The sequence below is a fragment of the Cyprinodon tularosa genome, unplaced genomic scaffold, assembly GCF_016077235.1.
Source record: "Cyprinodon tularosa strain WSP-4 unplaced genomic scaffold, ASM1607723v1 ctg117, whole genome shotgun sequence".
Lineage (NCBI taxonomy): Eukaryota > Metazoa > Chordata > Actinopteri > Cyprinodontiformes > Cyprinodontidae > Cyprinodon > Cyprinodon tularosa.
This window is the reverse complement of record NW_024037970.1, coordinates 1,568,162-1,593,938: the sequence shown is the minus strand read 5'-3', so window position 1 is coordinate 1,593,938 and position 25,777 is coordinate 1,568,162. Positions and strand designations below refer to the sequence as shown.

The window sequence follows — 25,777 nt, the reverse complement described above, 5'->3', positions numbered from 1 at the left end:
GGGGTAATTCATCAGTGTTCCAAGAGGTAATAGCTTCCTTGCCTCTTTCAACAGTTTGAAGAGAATTTTAGCTCCTAATTAAATTTGAGCCAAATTTATTGTTTCCTGATAAAATAAAGTTACCCTCAATTACCAAATAAAACACCATGAAAAAAAGTCTTTATTCTTCCCTTGTGTGCCTTTCTGAGCAGAAATGGCTCTTGGAAGTTGGGCTGAGTCATTTGAAGTAAATGAGCCACGGGGCTGAAACAGGTTGGCATGGTTCAACATGTCAGTCACAGTCCACAAGCAGAGCACAGTAGCACCTTTCCATGTTGCCCGGCCGCTTGTCAGCAGCTACATTAAGCCATTACACAAGTGTGGAAACCGCCTCCCTGACTGGCCCACAGCAGCACACACATCCGCTCAGGGATACATACCATAATTATCCCCCCACTTCATACTCATCTCCCCTGGCAACTGCAATCATACAACCGAAATAGCTTGGGTTAATTCATTACTTCGGTGGAGGGAAGCTGGCTGCCTGTAATGACACCAATTGCCCTGGCCTAAACGGCGGTAATAGGACCTCTCGGTACACTGGCGAGGAAATGGCTGCAATTGAGTCTCCTCTACTTCCTAGCAACCAAAGCTCGGGCCTGTAAGCCAGAGGGAGGAAATGCTTTGCATTACCTGAGCCCCGAAGCCTAAAATGCTGCCTAATGAAGGCAAAATTGTATGAATTAAGCTGACTCTAGTGGAAGGTAACAAACAGAAAAGTGGAAGCATGTGTGTCAAATGGGGTTGATGCACTAACTGCCCAGTGGGAAGATTAGAACTGACCGGAATCTGCTGGTCAACAACAATCAGGAAAGACCAGAGGGGAAGCAAACATGGGCCACCTGCTGAGCTCCCTGCTGGATACAGACAGCAGAGATGGAGAAAAGGTGATAATGGTGCAGAAAAGAGGGCGGAAGTTGGAGTTTACACTGAGGGTCCATCTTTTGCTAAAATTATCCCAGATCAAACAATATTCAACCATCTCCTTATCATATACATATCTGAGGGGTTTGGTATCAAACCAGACTATGTAAAGGGTGAAAAGGTTTATCCAACCAAACAGATGGGAATGTTTCAAAAAGTGTCAAGATGGGACAAGCCCAATTTTCACTACCATCTGAAACGTGCCGAGCTTGGATCATTTAACAGTGCCAAGCTCAGTTCCTTACGACCGTTTACACACCATGCTAGCACAGTTCCTCGCCTCCTAGTGGCAATCTACGGTACTACTGCTCTCTAGAGGTAAACAAGCAAATCAACAGGGCGGCACCTGTAACATTCAGGAAGTTTGCGGTGGCAAGGTAGGAAAGCTAGTACTTTTATGAATCTCTGAAATTTCAGGATTACGTAGGCTGATTGTAAGGAGATGACGCGGGCTTTTCATGTGCTCTTTATCTGAGAACTGAGCCAGAACTGAACCGCGCCGAGCCCTACTGATGAACTAGTACCATGTTAGTGTGGTTCGGTTGTGTCTGGCTCAGTCCGGTTCAGCTGTGTGTGCCATTTAAACTCAAAAGTTATCTTGGTTTTTATGCTCGGACCGATCTTAGCAAGGTTACAAAAAGGTTAGTGTATATGGGGCTATAGTGCTCTGAAGACAAACGCACCCCAGCTGAAAGCTCACATGTTCATGGTGTGAAGGGTAGGGGTGTAAATTACACTCATCATGGCGATTCGATTCAGTAACAATTTCCTGACCCAACGATTCCATTATTTTTGATACTGAAGAATACACCAAGATGCGATTCGACTTGATTAATTGGTTAATTTTTTTCTTTACCTTACAGGTTACACAATGTTTTTTTAAATTTGAAATAAATCAATGAAAGCTGTAATATTGTTATGCATTTTATTTGAGAAACAACAGCAAACAACAGAAGTAGCAAAGTTGTACTCCACCTAAGCCTATGAAAACCTCATTCCCTGAAAAATAATAATGCCTCTGCGTTATAGATTCTGAAAGGCCTTGCATCAAAAAATACTGCAATGAATGCATAAGTGCAGTAGCAGATTAAGTAACAAAAACAGGCCGATATTACATTTACTATAGAATAACAATACTCAACAAAATCTGTGCAATGAGTCCAAAAGTGCCCTAGCAACAAATGGTAACAAAAAATAGGCCTGTACTTCATTCACTATGTCTGTCTTGCCTACTGTTTATGCAAGTGTGTGTGTGCAAGCAGAAAGAGGGTAGTGGATAAAGCAAGAGAGGTAGGACGGCAAAATAGGTTTAGCGCCACCGCAGCACGGGAGTCAGAAGTATGTCCAGGAGCAAATGGATAAAAATAGACCGGAGGAGAAAAAAAAACATGAGTTGCTACTCTTACGGACGTGTCGAGGCATCGGATCGTCGGCTTTTGGATCTATGCATCGATACAAAACAGTTATTATTTACATCCCTAGTGAAGTGTTTTATGAAGGATAAACAATAGTGTTGTTTACTGCACAAAGAGAAAGCCAAAATGGGAAAATCTGCACACCTTATCTTACCTTCAATTACAGGCATTCAGTTTTTGCATAAAATCCTTCCAAATCAGCCACACTTTCAACTTTTCTAACAATGTTTTCATGAAGTTCCCCATCTAATAAACTTACTGAGGGTGAGCAGGAGAATACAAAAAAGCATGATTTTTTATGTAAACAGATTAGAACATATATACAAAGCCCAGTTGAAACTTGTCATCCTTTTTTTTTTTTTTTACCATTATTTATAGCAAAGTCCTTAACTGCAGGGGAAAAAAATAGTTTTCCTTTTTAACTACCATAGTTTCAAGAACCTTTTTGTTTAAAACACAGACAAAACATCAATAGGATTTTGTACTTAATGTATATTTCCTCTAGGATGAAAAAAAAAAAGAATTTCATAATTCAGCAAAATGTTAACATTAAAAGCAGAATAGATTTCTTGGGGGTATCAATTAAAATGTTTAACAAGTCCTCCTCGCCTCAGCAGCTTCATACCAACAAACCTCAGTCAGAAATACCTCAAACAGCACATTGTGGCCATAATACTATTGGATCACATCTCTGCTCTCCTATTGGTTGGCTCCTAATAAAAGCAACTTTCTTTATTCCAGCCTGTTGGAAAGGCTACCTGTGGAATGAGGTACGGATTCAGGCACCCTATTGGTGCAGAGATAATGCTATCTGGCTGATCTTCAGTTGGAGAGGATGAGGCCAAGAGCTCGACTGGGCCAGAGAAACGTTTCAGTAGTGGCCTGGTGGGCAGATGGGAGCCAAGAGTTCATCTTCCTCTTCTAGTCCAGGTGGAGGCACGCAGCTTCACAACAGCCTAAGCAATAAAAAAAATGTCTCTTTATGTTGAAATGAGAACTTGTTCAGAAGCCTTTGAGAAAAAAAAAAGTTACCTTAGATACTGTTTAGATTCCCATGGGCACAAACCGTCTCCTAGCTGCTTCAGAGATGTTGAAAGATGCCTGGAAAGACGAGGAAGCATGAAACAAAATGTCTGGAATCAATTTCTTGTCTGTTTTGAAATCATCAACAGGTGTAAGCAAAGCAGAAACACATCGCTGTGAAAACGAAGCCCCCAAATCAGGTCGGCTGTTGAAAGATAAAAACCATCGCTCTCTGCGGCCTCAGCTGTATAGGAGCATGATGGGCAGCCAGGGACATCATTTGTTTATGTTTGACTTTGTAATGAGATTCTTCATTTTGAGTTGCTTCTTGTGAAGAGTGGATCCCTACAGGACTTGCACAGGGAAAAACAAAAACAGGAGAGCTACTCCTGTCTGGCAGGTTTTGATCCAGTTATGACCAGGAGCAAAGTGCTGCAGCAGAGACAAAAGCAAGGAAGAAATAAATAAACACAACAAAAGCAACAAAAATATAGTTTGGATGCCCCTGCCAACAGTGCAAGTTATATTTTCTACAATTTACTGTTAATAAATAAAATATAAAGTAAACCTTTTGACTTGGATTGAGAAGACCCAAAGTTGGATTGAAAACATACATGTTATACATGTTTTCTATTTGGCTACGATCTACTTTAGAAAGTCACTTTGACTGATTTATAAAAATAAATAAACAGCTCAACACATATATGAGAACATTGTATAAATGTGTTATTTTGTTTTCTGTGATCTTTGTTACTTTTATAGATAAACAGGAGTCAAAAAATTTGTTTTTTATTTGTTTATTATGAAATCCCAACATAAACCCCAGATTAATCCACTCCAGGTTAATACATTTTACTAGGTTCAACATTGAGGGGCAATAATGGATACTTCTACAGTCAAGGTTTTCTAAGGTATTTTAACCAAAATGGTCAAGCAAGAAAAAATGCAATTCTGTTAAAATATATATATATATATATATATATATATATATATATATATATATATATATATATATATATATATATATATATATATATATATATGTGCCTTGGTTTTTAACAAAAAAAAAACAACAAATTTTTTTACTTGTTCAGCATCAAACAAATGATACAATATGATACAATATCTAGAATTAGCGAGATTTTCAATGAAGATGGTTTTGTTTATGATCATCGGTCCACTGATGTGTGAATAGAGACAGTTGCTGAAAATGTATAAATGTGAAAATGTATATATATATATATATATATATATATATATATATATATATATATATATATATATATATATATATATATATATATATACACATTTTCACATTTACGTACAATGTACTAGCCTGACGTAGTCCTACTCGATTCTAGTCAGAATATGAGTCTGATACTGCTCCATAGAGCTGTGATTATGGGGCGTGTTTCGAAGGAACCAGGAAAAAAAATGCCTCTGCACTCAATTGGATAGACCTACAACCAATAAGAGCAACGGAGTGCGTGACGTATGTTAAGCGATGCATAGTTGTTGTCAACAAAAATCAAAGCGTGCAGTTGCACGCCTAGAATAAGAAGATGAGCCTTGATCGCGTTTCTCTTTTCCTCTTTTAAAATTAATTTGTTGTCGATATCTTCTAGAACAGACCTAATAGCAGAATCTACTCACCTCAACTCTCCAGCGGCAGCCATTGTTGTTGTCACCCAAGCGCGCTTTGGTCACGTGGTTGATTACATTACTGTTGATCATCTGTCCATCATCGTATAAAGCCCGCCCTGACAATTTGATTGGATCGCCAGAGGGTGGGCGATCATACTCGCGCAACTATGGAGCAGAGCCAGACCGAACTTCCCGACCTCAAACCTTGTGGGCGGGACTAAGTTCGGAATGGCACCCAGGCTAACAATGTACTATTTACAAATGGAAAAATACTATAGCATAAACAGACATGTAGCAATGCATTCTTGATGTAATCTCTTGAAATTATATGTAATATGTGATTACCATAACAATGTAATCAATACGTGTATATTACATTTACAGCATCAATTTAGCACTTTTGGCACATTCATAATTTCTATGTGTGTGTGGGGGGGGTGCATGTGTAATATTTTTAACATCTAAGCAGACTATTATTTTGCTCAGCTAACACTTATTTTTTGTGATGGATTTGTATATGTTTTTTTTTTTATGTGATGTACCTATTTTTTACTATACATTACAGTAATCTAAGATGCAGCAAGTGTGTGTAAAAGTGATGAATTGTTCGTTGTTTTAAAAGTCTTAAGCACCCTGAAAAAAAGAAAACCATTGTTGTAGCCCACGTATTATTTACATTCTGACTGGTCTAACCCACTGATCTCTATGAATAAATAGAGATCAATGGTTTAACTAGGGAGTACCAATATGGTGGCTGGTGACTTCACAGCAACGTGTGCTACCAACGGCCTATCAGCATTGCACTGAATAAATAGAGATCAGTGGTAGAGACCCACAGCTCAGGTGTTGACAGCTCAATAATATCACTCCTTAAAAATCTGGACTTTATGGCCCTTGTCTCCATGGAAGAGTGGCGGGAAGAATAACATTTTGGGGGAAAAAGGATTTTTGGAAATAGCCATAAGCAGTGTAAGATACAACACAAGCATAAATGGTGATCACACAAGATCACCATTTATGGTAGGAAATTCAGATTTTACCTGAATCATGTTCCTGTACAGCTGAGTAATTGGAATTTTCCTGCGTGTGTCATGAGCATTCCTTAAGGAAAATCTTTTCCATGTGTTAAAATGACCCAGTCAAAGTCCAGGACACTGCGGCAGGCAAAGTGATCTGGAGCAATCTCAGGAAAAGGATCAGTCAGATCTTTGCTTAGTGCAGCAAAATGTGCCCCACATACCGTACACACTGTGGGAACATTTAAGGCACGCTTCTGTTTACAAAGCTTTACTTGGGGACAACTTGAATACAAGGCACTGTTTTTCTTCCACTAAACCCCAATTAACTGCTACACCCCCGGTATTCTCCTTAAAATAAAAATCACACCTATTCAGGTATGATCTTTTAATGAGAAAAAAATAAAAAATCTTCTAGAGCAGGCATCCCCAAACTCGGTCCTCGAGGGCCGCTGTCCTGCAGGTTTTAGAGGTTTCCCTGCTTTAGCACAGCTGATTATGTTGATTGCAGTAGAGCAAAAGGCTGTTAATCAACCATCAATTAAAATCAGCTGTGCTGGAGCAGAGAAACATCTAAAACCTGCAGGACAGCGGCCCTCGAGGACCGAGTTTAGGGATGCCTGTTCTAGAGGTTTGTATACTTTCCCAGTGAAATACCATAGGTCAGTTTTACTGATTATTAGAGTAAAATCTGGACCTTTGACAAGTTTAATGATTTTAGATGGAGTTAAACTTCAAAGACCAAAAACATAGCCTCAAAAAGGTGAATTTTTAAGGGATATTGTAAGTTTTTCAAGAAACTTTCAAGATCCATACAGAAGCCGTTTCAAACAGTGATTCACCATCGGGGCTAAGACAGTTTCTGTTGGGTTTTCTTTCTGCTGTCCCTCAACACCTGCTTGCAATCTGCTAATCACCACACCTGTGCTCCATCTACTCATGCAATCTCTAAAATGGTTCATTGTTTTGGTATCATTATGCCAGTGAAACAGCTGAAAGGTAGCATGTTACTTGTAACATGTTGGCCACTGCTTTATTCTGCTTTTGAATCACAGGACGGGATATTTACTGCTCAAAGCGAAAACATCATGAAGACCCACAAACAATAAATGCTGGCTTCTTTAATAATAAGACTGTTTCCATAACAATCAACATGATTTCAGATGGGTCTGCGACAGAGTGCTGGACCTTCTGTAAAGTCCTGATGCATCTAGTAAATATATATGTTAAAAGCTGAAGGTATCTGTGGCGACTTCAACAATGGTGGAGGATGCATATTACTGATGACCAATGATTATACTGACCTCTGAAGCAACTTCTCGAAATATTTCAGTGTCAGGAGATATTGCAGTTGCTACTTCGCTCCAGGTCCTATTTCATCTCCTGCATGTAAAGAAAAGATTTAACGACTATCCTCCAGACAACAGCAATATAAAATGTCATCCCGTTTTATGTTTTTGATATGTTATTTTTAATATATATTTTTATGATAATGGATTCTACTGTTGGATGTGTAGCTTTATTAGTTTAATACAAATATTCGAAGATGCAATGAACAGGTCTGTTCCGCAGCTGTTTAAATTTGTGAAAACTTCATGTTGGATTGTGAGGCAGAACTTCAGCATGAATTCAAGTTGATCTTACAGACAGAGCTCCTAGGCCAGTCCTATACCAGAGTTAAAAGCTTAAAGTTGATACATTTGGGATTATTTATTAAATCTTGTTAATTTTAAAATTTTATTTCAAGATTTGAACTAATACTTTCATTTCAAGCTTTTCTTTTAGGCACAGATGTCTAAACTTTCTTCTCTGTATACTTAATCACCTACATTTTTGCCAATAAACGCCTTATAAACGCAAAAAAGAAGTGAGTAAAAAAGGCAGTTTTGGAGGAAAACTAGACCTGAGGTTTGCGGACTTAATACCTAAACTGAATTTTAAACCTTTAGTTTTAGTCCCTCATCTAACCCCATTCCTACATTTGTGGATGAGAAACTCAAATCTGAGGACTAAATTATGACAGAATAGTAGTTAAAGGACTTGGATGATTGAAATGAATCTGAATTTGATATAAGTTAATATGAATTGTAATGTTTGCTTAGGGCATTGTATGGAGGAATCTTTTCCTTCACTGTTGTAAGCTATAAGGAAAGGCTGATGTTACAGCAAAATCTATCACCCGTCATATATTGTGACCAAAGGGGCACTAAACGTATTTCACCATTGACTTCATTAGGTTTTAGTATTCATTTTGTGACATTAGGACTGTGTTCAGTTGCGGCGGCTGTGTCTCCCGAGCAACATTGTCTACTGTACCTGGATCGGGTCCTTCGAGGGCCTTGAAAATAAGGAGGCCAAAAGAGTTTGGCTACAGATTCAAACAGGCCCGGCCTTCTCTGGCTGTCCCCGCCCCTCATTCAGCGCACACACTGTTGCCTAGCAACAGTGACAGATGACTCACAACGTAGGTAAAGAAAGGATGCCGAACTTCTCACTACTTTTTGAGGAGCTTCAGCAGCAGTACCTTCATCGCAGATATCAGATTTATATTGGAATCTGTGCTAAAAAACGTCAGCTGAACCTATTTCCACAGGGACAGATAAAACCTTTCAATAAACCAAACATTACCTGCCACATATCTCACTCATTAACCATTTAAATGAACTATTTTCACACATTTTGGACGACATCATTCATTATATTAAGCTGCACTTCCAATATTCACCGCTGTTCGGAGTCATTTCCCTTTTTCCTCTGAGCACAGAGCAGGCGGCTTGCTTAGACACGCAATGAATCATGGGATACGCTAGGCTACGGAGGATACACCTGTCCTTTCCTTCCAACCAGGGGAAAAGAAGACTGCATATGTCTGCTGCATACGATCAAGCCATGGCACCACGATATGACGTAATCGACCAATGAATCTGGCCTTAGGAGGACACAGCCACCAGATTCAAATGCAGCCAATGATTATCAATACTTTTACTTAAGTACTACTGTTGAGTACTTTGTCCACCACTCTTTGAGTCATATATATGAGGATGTAAATGGAAGGATGTTTGTTCGAGTAAAATAACATAGCATTTGCATTGACTTTAGAATTAATGTCTTAAATAAACTAATCAAACTGCAGCTTTTTGTATTGTTAATTTGAATCCTGAAATAAATTAGCATCTGATTGTGGTTTTAGAGCAGACAAACTCCAAAGGAGATAATGAGAGCAACAGAGGGACAAATAACCCCAAAAAAGAATAAGAATGCTCCTGACTTCAGAAAACAAGCTTTTCAGAATGAGAATCACCGTAAATCAAAGATTTTTTTTATTATTGTTGTTGCTTAAAGTTAAATTGAGTGATCAAAAACTGAATTTGCATGAATTCAGGAATTCGGACGACTCTAAGATGTAAATTATCAACCAAATTGTTCCGAATGAGACAAAATGTTGCCGCCTAATCAGGAAAAGCCTAGCTTCTTCTTTTGTGCTCACCATCTGCAGCATGCCGTGTGTTTGGTGACGCTTTGAGAAGTGGGTCAGAGCAGCTGAGGAGCCCACCATCAGTCACTTTTGGCCGCTTCAAGTCAAATCACACAAACAATGGCACTTCATGGGTAGAGGCTCGTCTTCCTTCCTGCCTGGCTTCCTGTCGATCGTTCTGCCTGAGCTGGCAAACTCAAAGCGGCCCTCCCTCCTCCCCCTCACCCCCCACACCACTCTACATCCACTCCACCTCCTCCTCACTCAGCGCTCCATCCAGCAGTCCTCTCCTCTTCCTGAATCAAACAGCAGAGCTGGTCAAATGTGAGGAGAATAGGGGGGCTGACAAGGTGACAGAAAAGAAATGATAAATGACAAGAACACTACATCTGTGGAAGTAGAACATACCAAGTCAACAAGTGGGGGGGTATTGTCATGTAGATGGAGGTGGCGGTGGGGTGTGAAGGTATTGAATGTACTGTTTGGCACCTACAGTGCTGTAAACTCTTTACGCCGCCCACCTCCTCCAGCTCCTTTCTGATGCAGAGCCTTGAAAACAGATTGATAGTAGCCGTGCACTTCCTCTGCACACACCGCGACCTTTACTTCATTAATAGCTGACCATTGAACATTCAAGGCCACAATGCGCACAGAGGATAAAAGGAAATCATTCTGTGATGGATCACTGTGATGAAAGCATCTGCATAATTACCATAAGCGCCAGTCAGAAGTTTACATTCTCTCATCATGAGCATGAGAGATAGATTATAATACTTTGGACTTTTATTAAATTCATTAAAATTAAAACACAATGAATCTAGAAAATTGGAGTTTAAGTTTGCTACTATGTCTCCTTTATTCCTAAGATTGTATGCAGGATTTAATCCTAAATTATGCATACAAGGTAAGCTGTATAGTAGCTGTCAATATATGGTAACAGATTGGCTGGAATTCATTTAATTTGAATCACTTGCTAAACCTTTGATGAGTCTGAATTCTACTATTCCAGAAGCTTTTTCTTAGCCAGTTTGATCTATTTCCAAACTAGTTTCAATAAGTGTTTCAGATAAGGGTATTTTGTCTTAAAGGCTTTATAATTTTTTTCACCTGTGGCTAAAAAAAGGTCAGGATGATCAGGAAGAACCCAGTCAGAGATAAAAGCTATCACAGACCAGAAACTGTTGGACAACCCACCGACCAAAGGTTTTTATTGTTAGATGCATTGGTCCACACTGATCCACTGGTAGTGCTGCTCTGCAAAGAGTTTTAAAAAAGAAGGATTCCCTCAGATTTCAAAAAAAAAATTTATCTCTTCGTGAGGAAATGCAAGTCTCCCAGCTATAGAGTACATATATACACAAAGATAGAAAATATTTATTAAAAAAAGATAGCAAGAGATCTTTATATGTTTGCTTATGTTCATTTTAGTTTCTTTTTGTATTTTTGACCTCTCTTTTAGTAATTTTAGCTCAATAAGCAACTATTTAACTTTCCCGTTTTGTCTCATTTGGTATGTCTGTTAAAGTTTGCTTGTTAATAGTTTTTTTAAGTTGTTACTATTATTATAAATTCATTTATGGGCTCAAATACTTGAATGTTGTACGATTGATTCAACCTTGTTTTTTTGAGTCAAAAGAGAACTTGTGCCTGACTGTCCTTTACTGGCAGGTTTCTTAAACTAAAATAAAAAAAAAACAGTATGATGAACAAAAATAGAACACCCTAAGTTTAAAATATGCATGTATATGCTTTTTATTTAAAAGATAGGAAACACTATTAAGTGTGAGTTTATTGGGAAGAGTTGTGATGTCTGGTAGAGAGGATCTGTGATAACAGCAGCAACTTAGGTTTAATAACCTTTATCTGTTGGGAATTCAAAAGAACAATATCACTCCAATATGGCTTTGGAATCATTAAAACAGGCTGAATCTAACATTAATTAGATATGTTGTACCTCTTGTTTAATGAAAGGAATAATAAACAAAAAAATCTGTGAAAATGAACAGATATTGCTTTTAAACCATGCTTCAATTGAAAGATTTTTAAAAATAGACTCATGAAACATATTAAAAATAAAAAGAAAAGAAAATCTGTGGCATGGTTTAACCTGCGACCTTTGCAATACTGTAAACTCTTATTGTGTTTACAGGGTGTACTTCCTGAGGATGTAAGATAGCTTATCTTTGGCAGACCTATTTAGGTCACTTCTAGTTCAGCATGTCTGCTACACAGGCAGACGAATGTAGCAACCTTTAGCATTATGAGCAAAAGTTTCATCCGCTCAGGATGATTTATTGCGGTTTTAATGGCATGCTGAGAACTTTGCTATCGACAGCTTGGATCGCTTCGAAGTCATAAAGTCCAAAGGATACCTGAGAGCGGCAGGACTGACGTCCTGCTTGTCCGTGGACAGGAGGGAAAGCTGCAGACTACTCACAGGGAGAGATAGATGGTCATTTGTGCCTGATTATTTTTTGAGCCTCTCTCAGGCTGTGATTTTAGATAAAGTTCATTCATATCATTTTTGAAACACAGTGTTCTCCCTACATCCATCCTTCACTGGTCAGGAAGGACTTTTTTTTTCATTTATAGCCTCTTATATGCCAAGCTTGCAGAGTTATGGTCTGTTCCAAAGCTTGTTGTTCCAGAGTTTATCCAGTATTGATTTATGAACCCAGATATGTTCCTATTAACATTCCCTCTGCATATTTAGGCTACTTGGTTGATAAATAAGCATATTTGTTGTAAAAAAAACAAAAACAAAAAAAAACATTGTTCTTTGATCGCTCATATCATGTCAGAACTACAGCAAAGAGATGGTGATATTCCTTAATCACTATCATCCTGCAGCTGATAGGAATGCATGCAAAAGTCAGAGTCCTAGTCCCCTGGCAGCAGATGCAACAAAATATCACTCCGACCTTTAAATGATCGTATAAAAGAAGGGAGTGCTGAGAAAGGGAGATTTTTTTCCTTTACTGCAGGCATTCAGTCTGCCTTTTAGTGAGAGCGCTTTTAAAGTTGCACCTGTACAGCACAGCGGGGGTAAGTCTGCAGGCTTGATGTGGGCCCACTGTGTTTCCAATCCCCTCAGGAAAGGAAAGCGTTAGAAGAGGCTTTGTTGTCTGCACTTGCTACACCTCATATATATTTTAAAAGGGACAAATATAAAGCAGCAGTCTGAGGCTCCGTTGTTTATAATAATCAGTGCGGTGGAAGGCCTCTGATATTCCCGTAAAGGTAAATTAAGCATTTGATTGTGTCCAAACCTCTGAATAAGAGTCTTCACCCCTACTCTGTCGTGCACGGTAGATGAGGCACTTCCAGACAGCTGGTTTCACTTTTTTCGCTCACCCTCTTACTCTCATGCTTTTCTTTTGTTCAAAGTCTACCTCTTTTGAATTATCCTGAGTGATGGTGTGAGATTCCCTTTCAACTTCTCACACGGCTTCCACAGCTGGCCGTCCTCTGAGCAGGAAGCTGGAACGGGCACAAACGAACCGTATGCCTGTCTCCGTGACAACAAAGGGTTGTTTTCCCATTTGCTTTGTAAATAACCATTTTGAGCAAACTGTCTGAACCTGTTGTCCACCGGAACTCTAATGTCTCTTATGTAAGAAATCAAGTATTGCTGTTTTGGTTTATTAGGCTACTCCATGTTATAATTCAGGAATGTGTTCATATTTTGTATTTAACAAGTTTCATCATTGGAATCAGTGATGTTACCATTTTCCTACTGCTGTAAAAATGACAAAGTATGATCAAAACATCAGTTATTAAATAAAATTTATTTGAAGCATAATGTTCTCATTTTTGAGCTAATTTCTATGGACGTTTTTGCCTCTTGTTTCATTTCCACATTTCCACAAATGTGAGAGTTAGGATGCACAACTTTAGTAATAAACATTGTCTCTTTCTTCTCTGTTTTCGATGGGTCAGAGACAGGGTGGTGGCAGAACGATATGTGCAAAAAAGCGGTGTAACATTGATTGGAAAACTTTGCCCCCAACATATTCTATATTTCTGCTTCACATGTGAAAACATTCTCCAAGTAATAATAAAAAAATAATAATTCAATTTTATTGTCATTACACTGTCACAAGTACATAGCAACGAAATGAATTCTCTGTATTTAACCCATCCCCTTGGGGAGCAGTGGGCTGCCATTGTGCGGCGCCGAGGAGCAGTGTGGGTTTAAGGGTCTTACTCAGGGACCCAAGTGGCAGTCTGTGGGAGTGGGGGATCAAACTCACAATTTCAGGATTCAAAGCCCTATGCCCTAACCACTAGGCTGCCACTCCCCAGTGAGAGCGTTCGGTTCAAAGAGCATAACAATGTCAGTTTTGATTAACCAAATATGAAGTTAAATAATTTCAATTAGATGAATTATATGTTGTGTTTAGTGCAATTGAATCCAGAACAAACCATGGAAGTCTGGCCAAGCCAAGTCTTTTCTAGTCTGCAAAAATGATCAAAAAATAAGTAAACATTATCTTAAATTAAGTGTATTTACTCTTAATTTGAGCAGGTAAATAAGATGATTTGTGACCCTGCCTATGAAAACCCAGCTAAAGTCATTTTTTGGTGAATCTCAACTTAATGTATAAAACCATTCTACACAATGTTAAGAATGTAACATGGGAGGCTTAAGAATGTATTCTGAAAAATTCTCTGACAGAGATATCAATCTGAATTTTTCAGAATACATTCTTAAGCCTCCCATGTTACATTCTTAACATTGTGTAGAATGGTTTTATACATTAAGTTGAGATTCACCAAAAAATGACTTTAGCTGGGTTTTCATAGGCAGGGTCACATTTGCCAATGGAATCTTTAAATAAGATAATTAGGTAATATGCACTTGAAATAACACAATGTGATTTGTTTTTTTCTTATTCTAAATTAAAATCATCTTGTTCAATTGGCAAAGTGTCTCACTAACCTCCTCAATTAAAGAAAAAAGGCAATTATTTTAAGAAAAAAATACTTCTTTAGATTTAAATTGTTTGTGGTACAGGGTCCAGAAAAAAAATAAAAAACAATCTACAGAGATTAGTTCTAACCTTATTCATTTCCAGTTTCTCAGCATATGCAAGGTTTCAGTCCAAACACCACAAATCTGTAAGAACACTACAGTACATAAACATGGGTCAGCTGTTACCAGAATAAGGGCATTCTGAATAGTGCTGGCAGTAAAGAAGGAGCTAGGAAGAGGAAGCAGCAAGTTTTCTATTGCCAATCCAGTTAGCATAGGGACCTTTGGATGTTCCTAGCTGCTACTAGGAGCTATACGGGTACCCACAATTATCTGCATCACAGGATGCTTAGGCACAACTCTCCTCACAGAGTTGAACAAAAATAACTTTTTTTCTTCACATGTACTCTATGTAACCCTTGCTGATGTACATACCTTCATATGTTTCAAGCTGTAGAAAGTAGAGCTTCTCCAGAAGGCTGTAAACCTAATGTGACCAGCGTCATCCGTGTGTGTCCGAAATAACGTCTGTAAGCCTGAAGGCTGTCTGGATTCTTGAAAGTAGTCCGGAGTTATTTGTACTGTTGACCCCGTGAAAGGATAGGATTTAGGAACAGGAGGTAGGAACTACAACTATTCAGAAGAAAAGTTATGTTTAAAACATTGTTCTCTAACTCCAGTCTTCAACGGCTGCAACTTTTAAATCCGTCTCTGATTAACACACCTGACTCCAATATAAGCTCATCAGCAGAGCTCTTCAAAGCTGGACTATTTATGTCTTTCCCAATTCTGCAGTATTTGTCAGTTCATCATCTACCTTTATTTTCTCTCTGCTTTTTCTCACCATAGTAGCTTCATCTATTCTGGTCCTGTTTGGCTGTGACTTCGCCCTGGAGAGAAATACCAGCGGGTCTGCTGCCATCAACACCTTAGATTATAGATGATGACCAGTTTGACCTATTTTTAGTGCTTAGACCTGTTGCTCACCCCTAAATTGAATTGAAATAGTTTAGCAATTAACTTTAGATTATTAGAGAAAGGAACAAAGCTTAATGTTGCAGGATATCAGCCCTTGAGGATTTGAGGTTTAGACCACTGGTTTAGTGCTTAACTGAACAAATAGGCAAGGCTTTTACTTCTCAAACTGGATATTGTCATGAAACCGGACAGATGGACCCAGTATTCAACATGAGACAGCCAGTAGGAAAGTTCAAAACGAACAGATCAGTCAGGGCCAGTGAGTGAGAGGAGTGAGAGGGAACGGAATCAGGAAACCAGAATCACTCCAGAAACGCTGAAACGGTCTCACCACTGGTTATGAAATGAACTCGCCTGAGGACACTGACTCAAAAATAATCTACTGGAAACAGGTACATGAACCTTGGAAATAACTAAAATAAATGAAACTGACAGATTGGACCCTAACAGAAGGCAAACAGGAAACAAAACAAAAATCAAACAAACAATGATCTGGCCCTGATAGCTGGGCTGGACCGAATATTAGGCAGAACCTACAGGTGGATGAGATCAGACATGATTAAGAACTGGGCAGACTAGGCAGGTGAGTGAAATGAGCAATTAAGGCCAGCTATCAGAGCAGATCATGACAGATTAACCCACCTCTGGTTAATTGATTTGACTAATTTGATTCCAGGTGAGTCAATGTTTTTTCCAGTTTATATTGTTGTCATCCTGTTAAGATTAGGACTCCATCCTGTTCTATCCAGTTAAAAATCATACGTTCCTGTTTAAAACAATCCTTCTCTCTCTACTTTGTAAAGTTTAGTTCATTTCCTTTCAATTCAAGAACAGTCTATGCATTACGAAAAAAAAAAAAAAAGATTTTTTTTAAACTCAGTTATAATTTTCATATACTTCTCAGCGCCTTAAAGCAAGAAGGTTCTGGGTTTGATTCCTGGCGAGGGGTCTTTATACATGCAGGTTCTGGCTGAGCATGCGTGGGTTCTGTCCGGGTACCCTGGCTTCCTCCCACAGCCCAAAAACATGACTGCTAAGTTAAGTGGCTTCTATAAATTTTTCTTAGGTGTGTGTGTGTGTGTGTGTGTGTGTGTGTGTGTGTGTGTGTGTGTGTGTGTGTGTGTGTGTGTGTGTGTGTGTGTGTGTGTGTGCATGGTTGTCTGAATCTGTGTTGCCCTTCGACAGACTGGCGACCTGTCAAGTTTGCACCCCACCTTTCACCCATAGACTGCCACAGATAGTCACCTGCTATACAGCGACCCTGACATGGACTAAGCATGAGAAAATGGATGGATGGATACTTCTCCACTGAAAATGAACAGAACTTTACTATGTTGTATTTCACTAGATTTCTGATCTGTTACAGTTTCCATTCTCAACCTCTGGTCTCCACTGCCCCTTAGCAAGCACAAAAATAAATAGACTATTTCAAAATTATGTGACTAATGTCAGAAACTGATTTATTTGATCTAAACATCATTTCAAAGGTTTAAAGCAACACTATGTAACTTTTGGCCCTAGTATTTGATTAATTTTGGGATATATGTAAAGTGATTCTCAGGTAAATATGCAAAACTTCGCATATCAGTGCTCCATCATTGTAAATCGAACTCCATCAGTAAATGAGTCATGTGACCCAGAGCGCAGACTGTTTTACTTTGTCACAGTGAACTTTTATAGCGACCTTTAGGGGGGCAAACCTGTAACTTCCATGTTAACTCCAGGTTAAACCTTTGAAAAGATACCATGCTGGGAGTCTTCTCTGCGTTGGTTTAAACTGCATATTTCCCCTTTAGGAAAAATTATGAAAATATCTGATTCTTCCACATCTGGAAGGTTTGTCCAAGAAAAATATTATATAGTAAAAAATACTGCTATGCATAAATAAGTCTATTGTTGGATCCTTATCATTAATTTATATCTTCACAATTTGACCTTGTATATCTTATCAGTTAGTCATCAATTTACCAGAAGCCGACATGTTGCAAAGCATTTCTCTTATATTCTCCTTGCTTACATTTACCCTATAAAGTGCCAATCATTCCATAGCTAACCTTTCAGGGTCTCTCCAGGCCCAATGATCGACAGGTCTTTTCCTGCACAGAGGTGTGGTCTGTGGGCGTCAAGCTGGGTTGTATTATTGGGGGACATACTTAATAAGATCTACAGCAGGGAAAGTGCCGGCCCTTGAGGTCCGATTTCCCCTTTGGCATAATGCCGCCTTTGTGGGGCATGGAGATAGAATCACACCTCTTGCAGAGATCTAAATTGAAATGTAAAGGAGCAAGCAGGGTGGGAAAAGATGTGATTGAATTATGTTCAATCTTTTGACAAGCAAGAGGGAAAACTTCCAAAGAGAAAAAAAAAATCTCATTTTAGTTTACATTTGGCAAGTTGTTTTCATTTTAATATTTCAAACTCTTAGTTTTACCAAAAGCCCTCTCAAACCTCTTAAATACACCCCCTCACCACCCACATTCTCAAAGAAAATATGGGGAAAGTAAATGAGTGGAAAAAAGAGATGAAAAGAAGGAGATTCGGTGATCCAACCCTGTAATTCCTTGACACTTTTCTAGTCCCCACTGCTTGATCTTAAACCCAGAATCAACACCAGATAAGCCATTTCTGTGTCCCTGCTCTTTGATCTAGAGTGCCTGACCCCCCCAAACTACCCTCAGGGGTGATAAAGGAGGGGGTAATACTCATACGGTTCCTGTTCAGGACCCCTGCACTGGATCTGGGGCTGAAGACCCTTGAAGAGGGGAAAGGGGGCCCTGCTAAACAGATGCCTGCAATCTTTCCTCCACTGTAATAGAATGTTCTGTAAACACATGATGATATGATTATAGAAAGTATTCTTAAAGGAATTTAATGTAAAACTACCCTAATCTGTAAGTCATGCTTCTTCATCCATGCACCAGGGTTATAAAGCACGACTTAGGATGTATTTGAGTCTGTTTTGCTCAAAAAAAAAAACTGCTAATCAAAATACCCTATAAGCAAAAGAAGAGTCACATGAGGTCAGCTCTTTTATGGAGGTAATCAGAGTTCTCTTCCTGTCTATTCTTGCCCTATTCACAGAAGCTGGCCCTTACTCCCAAACTGAAACTGGACACCCGAGGGTTTTGTTATGGGTTTACAGCTCCAGAGGACAAGGAGACAAATAAACCAGAGAAGGGAAAAAAAGGGGGGCCAGGCTGTGTTGCCTTTGGTGTTGGAGCTCTGCTGTAAAACTGACATGGAAAAATACTTCTGAGGTTTGTGCTTTTAATGGAAATGGAAGCTGCTTTGCTCGACCGTGTTTATAGATAGATGGAATCCGTCTGATTAGAAGCAAACCACAGAGGAAATAGATGCAAACTGTGAATTCATGTCATTGACCTTTCTTATCATTATGGTAGAACTCCTCTGAGATAAATGTTTTCCTGATACATACCCAACATTTAAAATTGTATACAAGGGGCATTAAATAAGTAGTGCCCCTGACCCACTTCCAGATGTTTGATCGAGCTGAAATTTAGCATGTGACGTTATTTAAATCTCTATAGATTAAGTAGTAAATTACAGCTCTGAACTATTTGTGTTTTCTGACTTACAGGTGTTTGAACTGAGTAAAGTCTGAAATGGAGCCTGTTGAGTGTCAAGCAGTGATCCGGTTTTTCTATTGGAAAGGACTCACACCATGGGAGACTTTTGATTAGATTAAGGTAACTTATGGTGATGATGCCCGTTATATGACCTTGTAAAACATTTTACAAGGTTATATTATGGGACATTATCACTATAAGTTCCTTTAATTTGATCAAAAGTCTCCCATTGTGTGTGTCCTTTCAAATGCAAAAACTCAGACTTGACTCAGTTTTAACACCAGTAAATCAGAAACCACAATTAGTTCAGAGCTGTAATTTACTACTTAATCTATAGAGATTTAAAATACTTCACTTGCAAACTTTCAGCTCGATTAAATATCTTGAAGTGGGCCAGGGGCGTTACTTATTGAACGGCCCTCTGGTACATTTCTATCAGGGTTGAGTTTGGACTCATTCCAGTAGTTTCTAGGTTAGCCTCCTTTTACCATTGGTAAGACAGATTTGATGTATGTTAATGTCCTTTTTGAATGACCAGATGTGGCCAATATTTAACCATCTCATTCAATTGGTGACTTTCAGAAACAAGAAAATTGATCAGGAACAAATCCAGAATCACCAAAGCTCAAGCCTGACATGCACTAGAAGCTCCTGAAACACCACTACCTTTTTCAGGAACATTTTGATGGGGATAGGCGGTGTCTAGTTTCTAGTAGATGTGTGCATATGTGCCTGTAGATATATTCTCGGCTCTACTTTCATTTTGAATCTAGTTCTTACATTTTTATTTATTTTTCAAAAGTGAATTTAATGAATTCAGTTAAAAGCAAAACTGTGTAACTTCTAAGCACTAGGGACGCCATAGTTTTAACTTCCATGTTTAGCTGGACTGCCGTAAAACGACACTGTCTCCCTTTTTGTTTTGAAATCTGATATCAGACCACTTTGGGCCAGAAGACAGGGAAATATTCTCCCTCTAGATTAAATCCTACATCAGAGAACAAAAAGAGGTCTGATCAGATAATGGTCATATCTGTTTGGTTGCCTAACAACAACTTATAGCTTAGCTCACGCCAGGGTTTAAGTGGAGCTCAGACTGCTGTAAAGAGGCGCTCTGAGTCACATGACTTATTCAGACATGGATACGACCCTCTCAAGTAACATAGGCAAGTTTCTGAGAAGAGCAGCCAGCAGGCAGCATGTGCCAACTGTTGAATATTGATATCAAATTAAGCTAATACCTGAATCAGAAGTTATACAGCGTTGTTTAAAATTAATGGCATAAATAAAGTTGTATGCTGTATCATCAATCCACCTTAAGAGAAAACATGTTACATAATTTTTTTAGGAAGCAACAATAACACAATTTAAAGGTATAGAGGTAATCTTTTATTTCCGGGTGGATCATCTAAATAAGTGGTCTTCCTAATTGCCAATCATTCTGGTGATATGTTTACGTAAGGCCGTCCTACGTGCTCGTCCCGTTAGCTATCTTTTTCTGTGCATGATCCCTTTTAGGCGTATATCTGTGGTGAGCTATGGTTTCAGACAGCCATTGAAGCTCACCTTTCTCACTACGGTTCTTTGAAAATGGCTGAGGGTCTTAAAAGACAAAGTGTCTAAGAAGTGTATGAGAAGAAAAGAAAGGACTCAGAAGAGGCAGATATATCCCATTATCCTCACAAAGCATTATGGGATTTGCTGTGACACCGGCGCTCTGTCGCCATAGGCTGTCGCCACCCAACAGTGCCGACTAATGACGAAGAAGGTGCAGGAACCGCGTGGAGGAGGAGCAGTTACGTGGCCAACGGGGAGCACAAAGCAGTGATCATCTGTCCGGTCAGTTAACCTAGTTCACTAAGAAGTCCACTAAATAGTCCCGGATGTATATAGTGACTGAGGGATTTAGGGGTTAGGGCGGACGTTCGGACACAGTAAGCTTGTATGAGCCATGAGGACAGCAACTTTTAAACAGAGCGTGCACGGGGAGAAATAATCTAATGCATGCTGTTGCACGAGTTAAATATGTGTTCCCTCTGGGGAGCAGTGCATTTTTCTAAGTGGAGTCTTTTCAAAAGTTCGCAAAAATCCTCCACAATACTTTTAAGCACATGATGAGTGACAAAAATATATAAAGATATAAGTTTAGAGTCTTATATTGATTACACTTTTATGTGCCAGCCAAAAGGTTTTCAGAGTTTCTCTTTTGACGTGTCCTTGCACAAAAAAAATGCAGTTTTGTTGTTTATTTTAATTATTCGTAAAACCGAGCAAATACTGAGTGAACCTGGAGAATTTAAAAAAGTAGTGACATGTTTCTAAAGTTACCAGGTACATACATGCTGATGTAAACATTCCTAGTTTGAAAGTTATGGAAGCAGAACCGTCATTCAGAGCTTATTTAGTAATATTTTTACTGGTAAAACATATTATTATGAATAGATCTGCAAGAAGTAGCCTCCTTTCTATGGTCGCCGCTTGTAAACACAATATCAAACTTGGCCCCTGCTTTCAAATATGAAATCCAAAATAGAACTGTGAAAAGGCCAATACACTGCAAAAACCCATAGAAACAAACCCTAAGCACATGAAAAACCCAGAGAAGTAAAACTTAAAAAATAGGCAAAAAAAAAGTGCACAAAAAAAATCCCCAAAGGAAATTGCATAACGTGCCATATATGCACAAAAAAATGTCTTTTATCCCCTAAATTATTCAGGCTGAATAAAAGGTCAGAACAAATTTGGAGCCTTAACCTCACTGGAATCAGGTCTGAGCATTTGTAGAGATCTGAGTTTTAACAGGATCAAGGCCAGCCTGATCTAAAGCTCTACAAAAGGCCAAACTATGTCAGCAGGCCCACCTGTTGGTGGACCACACAGAGGACTCAAAGGTCCGCTGATAGTGTAGGAGATTAAAGCCTATCTATCTGTGTCTGGGCAGGCTCTTAAAGGACGGCGGGGGTCATCAGGAAAGGGAGGTGAAGGAGGCTTTAAGGGTCGAAGGGTGAGCATCCGGCAACTGGGAGGTTAACCATGGCACTGGGCATTGGGGGGGTTGGGATGAAGTCCTGAAGGGTTGGGACTTCCAGTCGGTCACTGGTTGAGTGATGGGAAAAAAAAGAAAGTCCCACATGACCCCCCGCCCTTTTGCTCCCCAGCCGAGAAGAGTTGGATGGGACTAAAGCCCCCCATTGTTGTCCCCTCACACGGGATCACCAAGTCCCTGGCAGCAAGTGGGGGATGGGGGGGCTGGGGAAAGGATGGTGCTGTAGTGGGAAGGGGTAGGCATGGTGTGTGTGTGAATGTTGGGAAGTAAATGGGGGGGGGGTCGTCCCGCCAGCTCAAACACAATCGTGTGATAGGACTTGGCCCTATCTAATCAAGGGCAGGAGGTCACTTCCGAACAACTGGGCAATAAAAGATTATTTCCAGCCACATAAGAGAGGAGCCGTTGAAGGGGGGGGGGGCAGCAGGAGGAGGGGGGAGAGTGGCTGTCTGTGACGAGAGGAAGTGAATTGAAAAAAGCCAGCAGACGGGAACCATCTGTCTGGATGCGTAGTCTAATCTCAGAGAAAAGAGGGAATGAAGTGGGGCAAGGGAAGGGGGTGTGAGGGAATAAATAAAGAAAGGCTAAACTTCCTCCTCTTCATTGCCAAATCTGTCCATCTTTTCTTGCTGTGTACCTGATGTGCATATGTGATGATTTCTTTGTTGTTTTCGCTGGTTGAGATATCAAAGAAGAAAACAGAACAAAAGTGGGTGCAGGGTGGGGGTTAAGGGGGCTGGAATGCAGCAAACATAAAAAAACTGTCCCCTGGGGCCGTTAAAGAGGAACGAGGACGTGATCTTGTCAAATGCAGAGGACAAAACAGGAAGACCTTAGAAATATTTCTCAGCTGGAAGAGTGGGATCATATTTTTATATTAATATCTATCCAGGTGATTTCTGCATGATTCAGGCTCCAACGCTTATTTGTTTAAGCCGAAATATTTCATTATATTGCCTTGCTTCAACAAATTTTATTTTGTTTACATTGATTATGAATTGTCCTCGCAGCTCCAGTGTTACTTACAGTATGGAGCACCAAAGGGATCAGTGACTGGGCCACTTCCCTTTGCTATATATAGGTTTCCAATTTGTAGATTTCTAACAGCATGAGCTTAACTTCCACTTCTTTGATGATGACACCTTGCTTTATTTTTCCATTAATCCTGAGCTGACCCATTGCAAAGACTACAGCCATTTTCTGAAGATATAAAAACAAAACGTTTGATGCTAAACCTTCTGCTTTCGAACGCAGACAGAAGAGAAGTTATTGTCATTGGACACAAGTTTTTGAAAAAGAAGCTGATCCTTTACCAAGCAGCTGTGCACATTAATCCTACACTTTGGGACTTTTGTTTGTTTTTGGAGGACTTCCAGGAAGTATCTAATAGCGGCGTTAAAAAATTTGTGAATAGCAAGGCGTCATATCTTTATCAACCACAATTCACACATTTAGAGATCAGAGCCAATGACTTGAAAGCTGCTGTTTACAACAATAAGGGTGACTGATTGAGTTAGCTTGCAGCTACCCAAAGGAGAGCTGGCAAAGCCATTGGTTGCATCAGCTTTGCAGACACTTTGAGTCAATCACTGTGATGAAACCGGAGCCACTAATCAATAGCAAAGCCAACTTTTAATTAATTACCAAAGGATCTAAGTAAATGATTGCTGAGGTTTGTGTGCTGCTGTATTGATCCTATGGCTTCCTACCTCTCCTTCTGATTACCGTCCGCTGCTGCTGCTTTTGGAGGAAAATAAGAGACTCGAAGGAGGTTCAGTTGATAAGTCAGCATCTGATGGCTGGAAAACAAAGTATGAACTTAACAAGAAGACTGTGAGACAGTTTTAGGTTCCTATGGGTGTGTGCACCCACAAGCAAATGATTACAGACTAAAATCCTCTGGTGAAAAAACCTCCAACCTGAATAGCCACTGACACCTGATAAAACACTGGTTTGTTCCTTACGACTCTTTATGGTTCCTGAGGGGGAGAAAGGCTGCGTAAATAACTGTTTGTCCTCTCACACACTGCTCTAGTGATGAACAGGAAGCAGCTGGGAGCTAATTATTGTTTTGGGAATGCACTGAATCCCGAAATTTGCTCAATGTTTGAACCATCCTGTTGGATAGATTGGTTTCCATAAATCTGCCTGGTTTTAGCTCGCATTTAAAAAAAAAAGTTATTGCTGGTGTTCACTTGTCTTGTGTTTGATATCATCTTAAAACTTAAAGAATCCTTTTATTTATTTATTTTTTTTCAAATTCTGCTTTCATATTCTCCCTCTAACATTGTTTAACCATAGTATTTACCCCTTGAAACACTTGGCTGGTCAACTATATACTTTCAACGCCAAATGATATTGCTGAGTCATAGTTTTAGCTTTATGGTTTTATTTATGAATGTATTTATTTTAGATTTAAGCACTAGTTCTGAGTCATCTACCCCCTAACAATTTATTTTAGAGAACTTAACCATTGTGCATCAGTTAATTCATCCTGGTGGGCTAGATGGCTCTTATAATATAATAGTAATTACGACCCCTGATCACACCAGTGACTTTGAATGACCCCTGCAGGGTAAATAATAGTTATTAATAATGGATTGTAGTTAGAAAATGTGTGTTGTTAAGGTAGGCATGAAAGGACTCGTTATATGTATGCAGAGATGGGAAGTAACGAAGTACAAATACTTCGTTACTGTACTCAAGTAGATTTTTCTGATATTTTTACTTTACTGTACTACTTATTTTTATGGCGACTTTTTACTTCTACTCCTTACATTTTTACACAAATATCTGTACTTTCTACTCCTTACATTTTAAAAAAATTGGCTCGTTACTTTAGTTTTGAATAATTTCAATGGAGTTACCGTTATTATTTTTCACGTCATCAATACCAAATTCAATCTAATTGGATGTGAATCTACGTTGCATTTGACGCACCACTACAAGATGAATCGACAGATTCGGCGGTATTCGTTGGCGGCAAATCATTGCAGCTTGGTGGCGGTGGCGTTAGCATAGTAGCATGGACGACGAGATGATTGAAAATGAACACAACGGAGATCTAGTCCTATTGGCAGACATCCATTTAAAATGTAGGCAACGGCATGAAAAAAGTGGTTTCTACTTTTACTTTTATACTTTAAGTAAATTTACAAGCCTGTACTTTGTTACTTTTACTTGAGTAAAGAAGTTTAATCAGTACTTCCACTTTTACCAAAGTATTTTTTAACACAAGTATCTGTACTTTTACTCAAGTACGTAAAGTGAGTACTTTTGCCATCTCTGTATGTATGAAACATCCAATGGAAACATATTTTACAATAATTATGAAGCATTTATAGACACTTTAAGGAAGGTCTAAAAGTGAAGGAAGACTAAATCTGGAACAAAACAGATATTTTCTTTTAAACCAAACTACTTTTTCATTATGTGATATGCTGAGATATGCTGTGATTCTGCATAAACTGACAAGGATATCAACTTTTTGCACAATAAGAAACCTGCTAGTCTCTTATTTTCTTTATAATAATATCTGACAGACCCGAATCTGCCAGCTGGGGGAATTGTTCATACTTATGGTGGTTGTAGCTGAAATGTTTTTGGAGGCTCATAGATCTAGTAAAGTTAATTAAAGTAAAGCTATTAAGCA

The 25,777-nt window shown here is 39.1% G+C and overlaps 1 long non-coding RNA gene across 1 annotated transcript; it reads right to left on the bottom strand.

Moving 5' to 3' along the window:
- Positions 1 to 2,713: 2,713 nt before the first annotated feature.
- Positions 2,714 to 23,920, bottom strand: LOC119798429. Its single transcript, XR_005282719.1, has 4 exons — positions 23,835 to 23,920; positions 3,625 to 3,833; positions 3,411 to 3,479; positions 2,714 to 3,334 (listed from the first exon to the last, which is right to left on the bottom strand). It is a non-coding gene; the product is annotated as an uncharacterized LOC119798429 (long non-coding RNA).
- Positions 23,921 to 25,777: the final 1,857 nt, after the last annotated feature.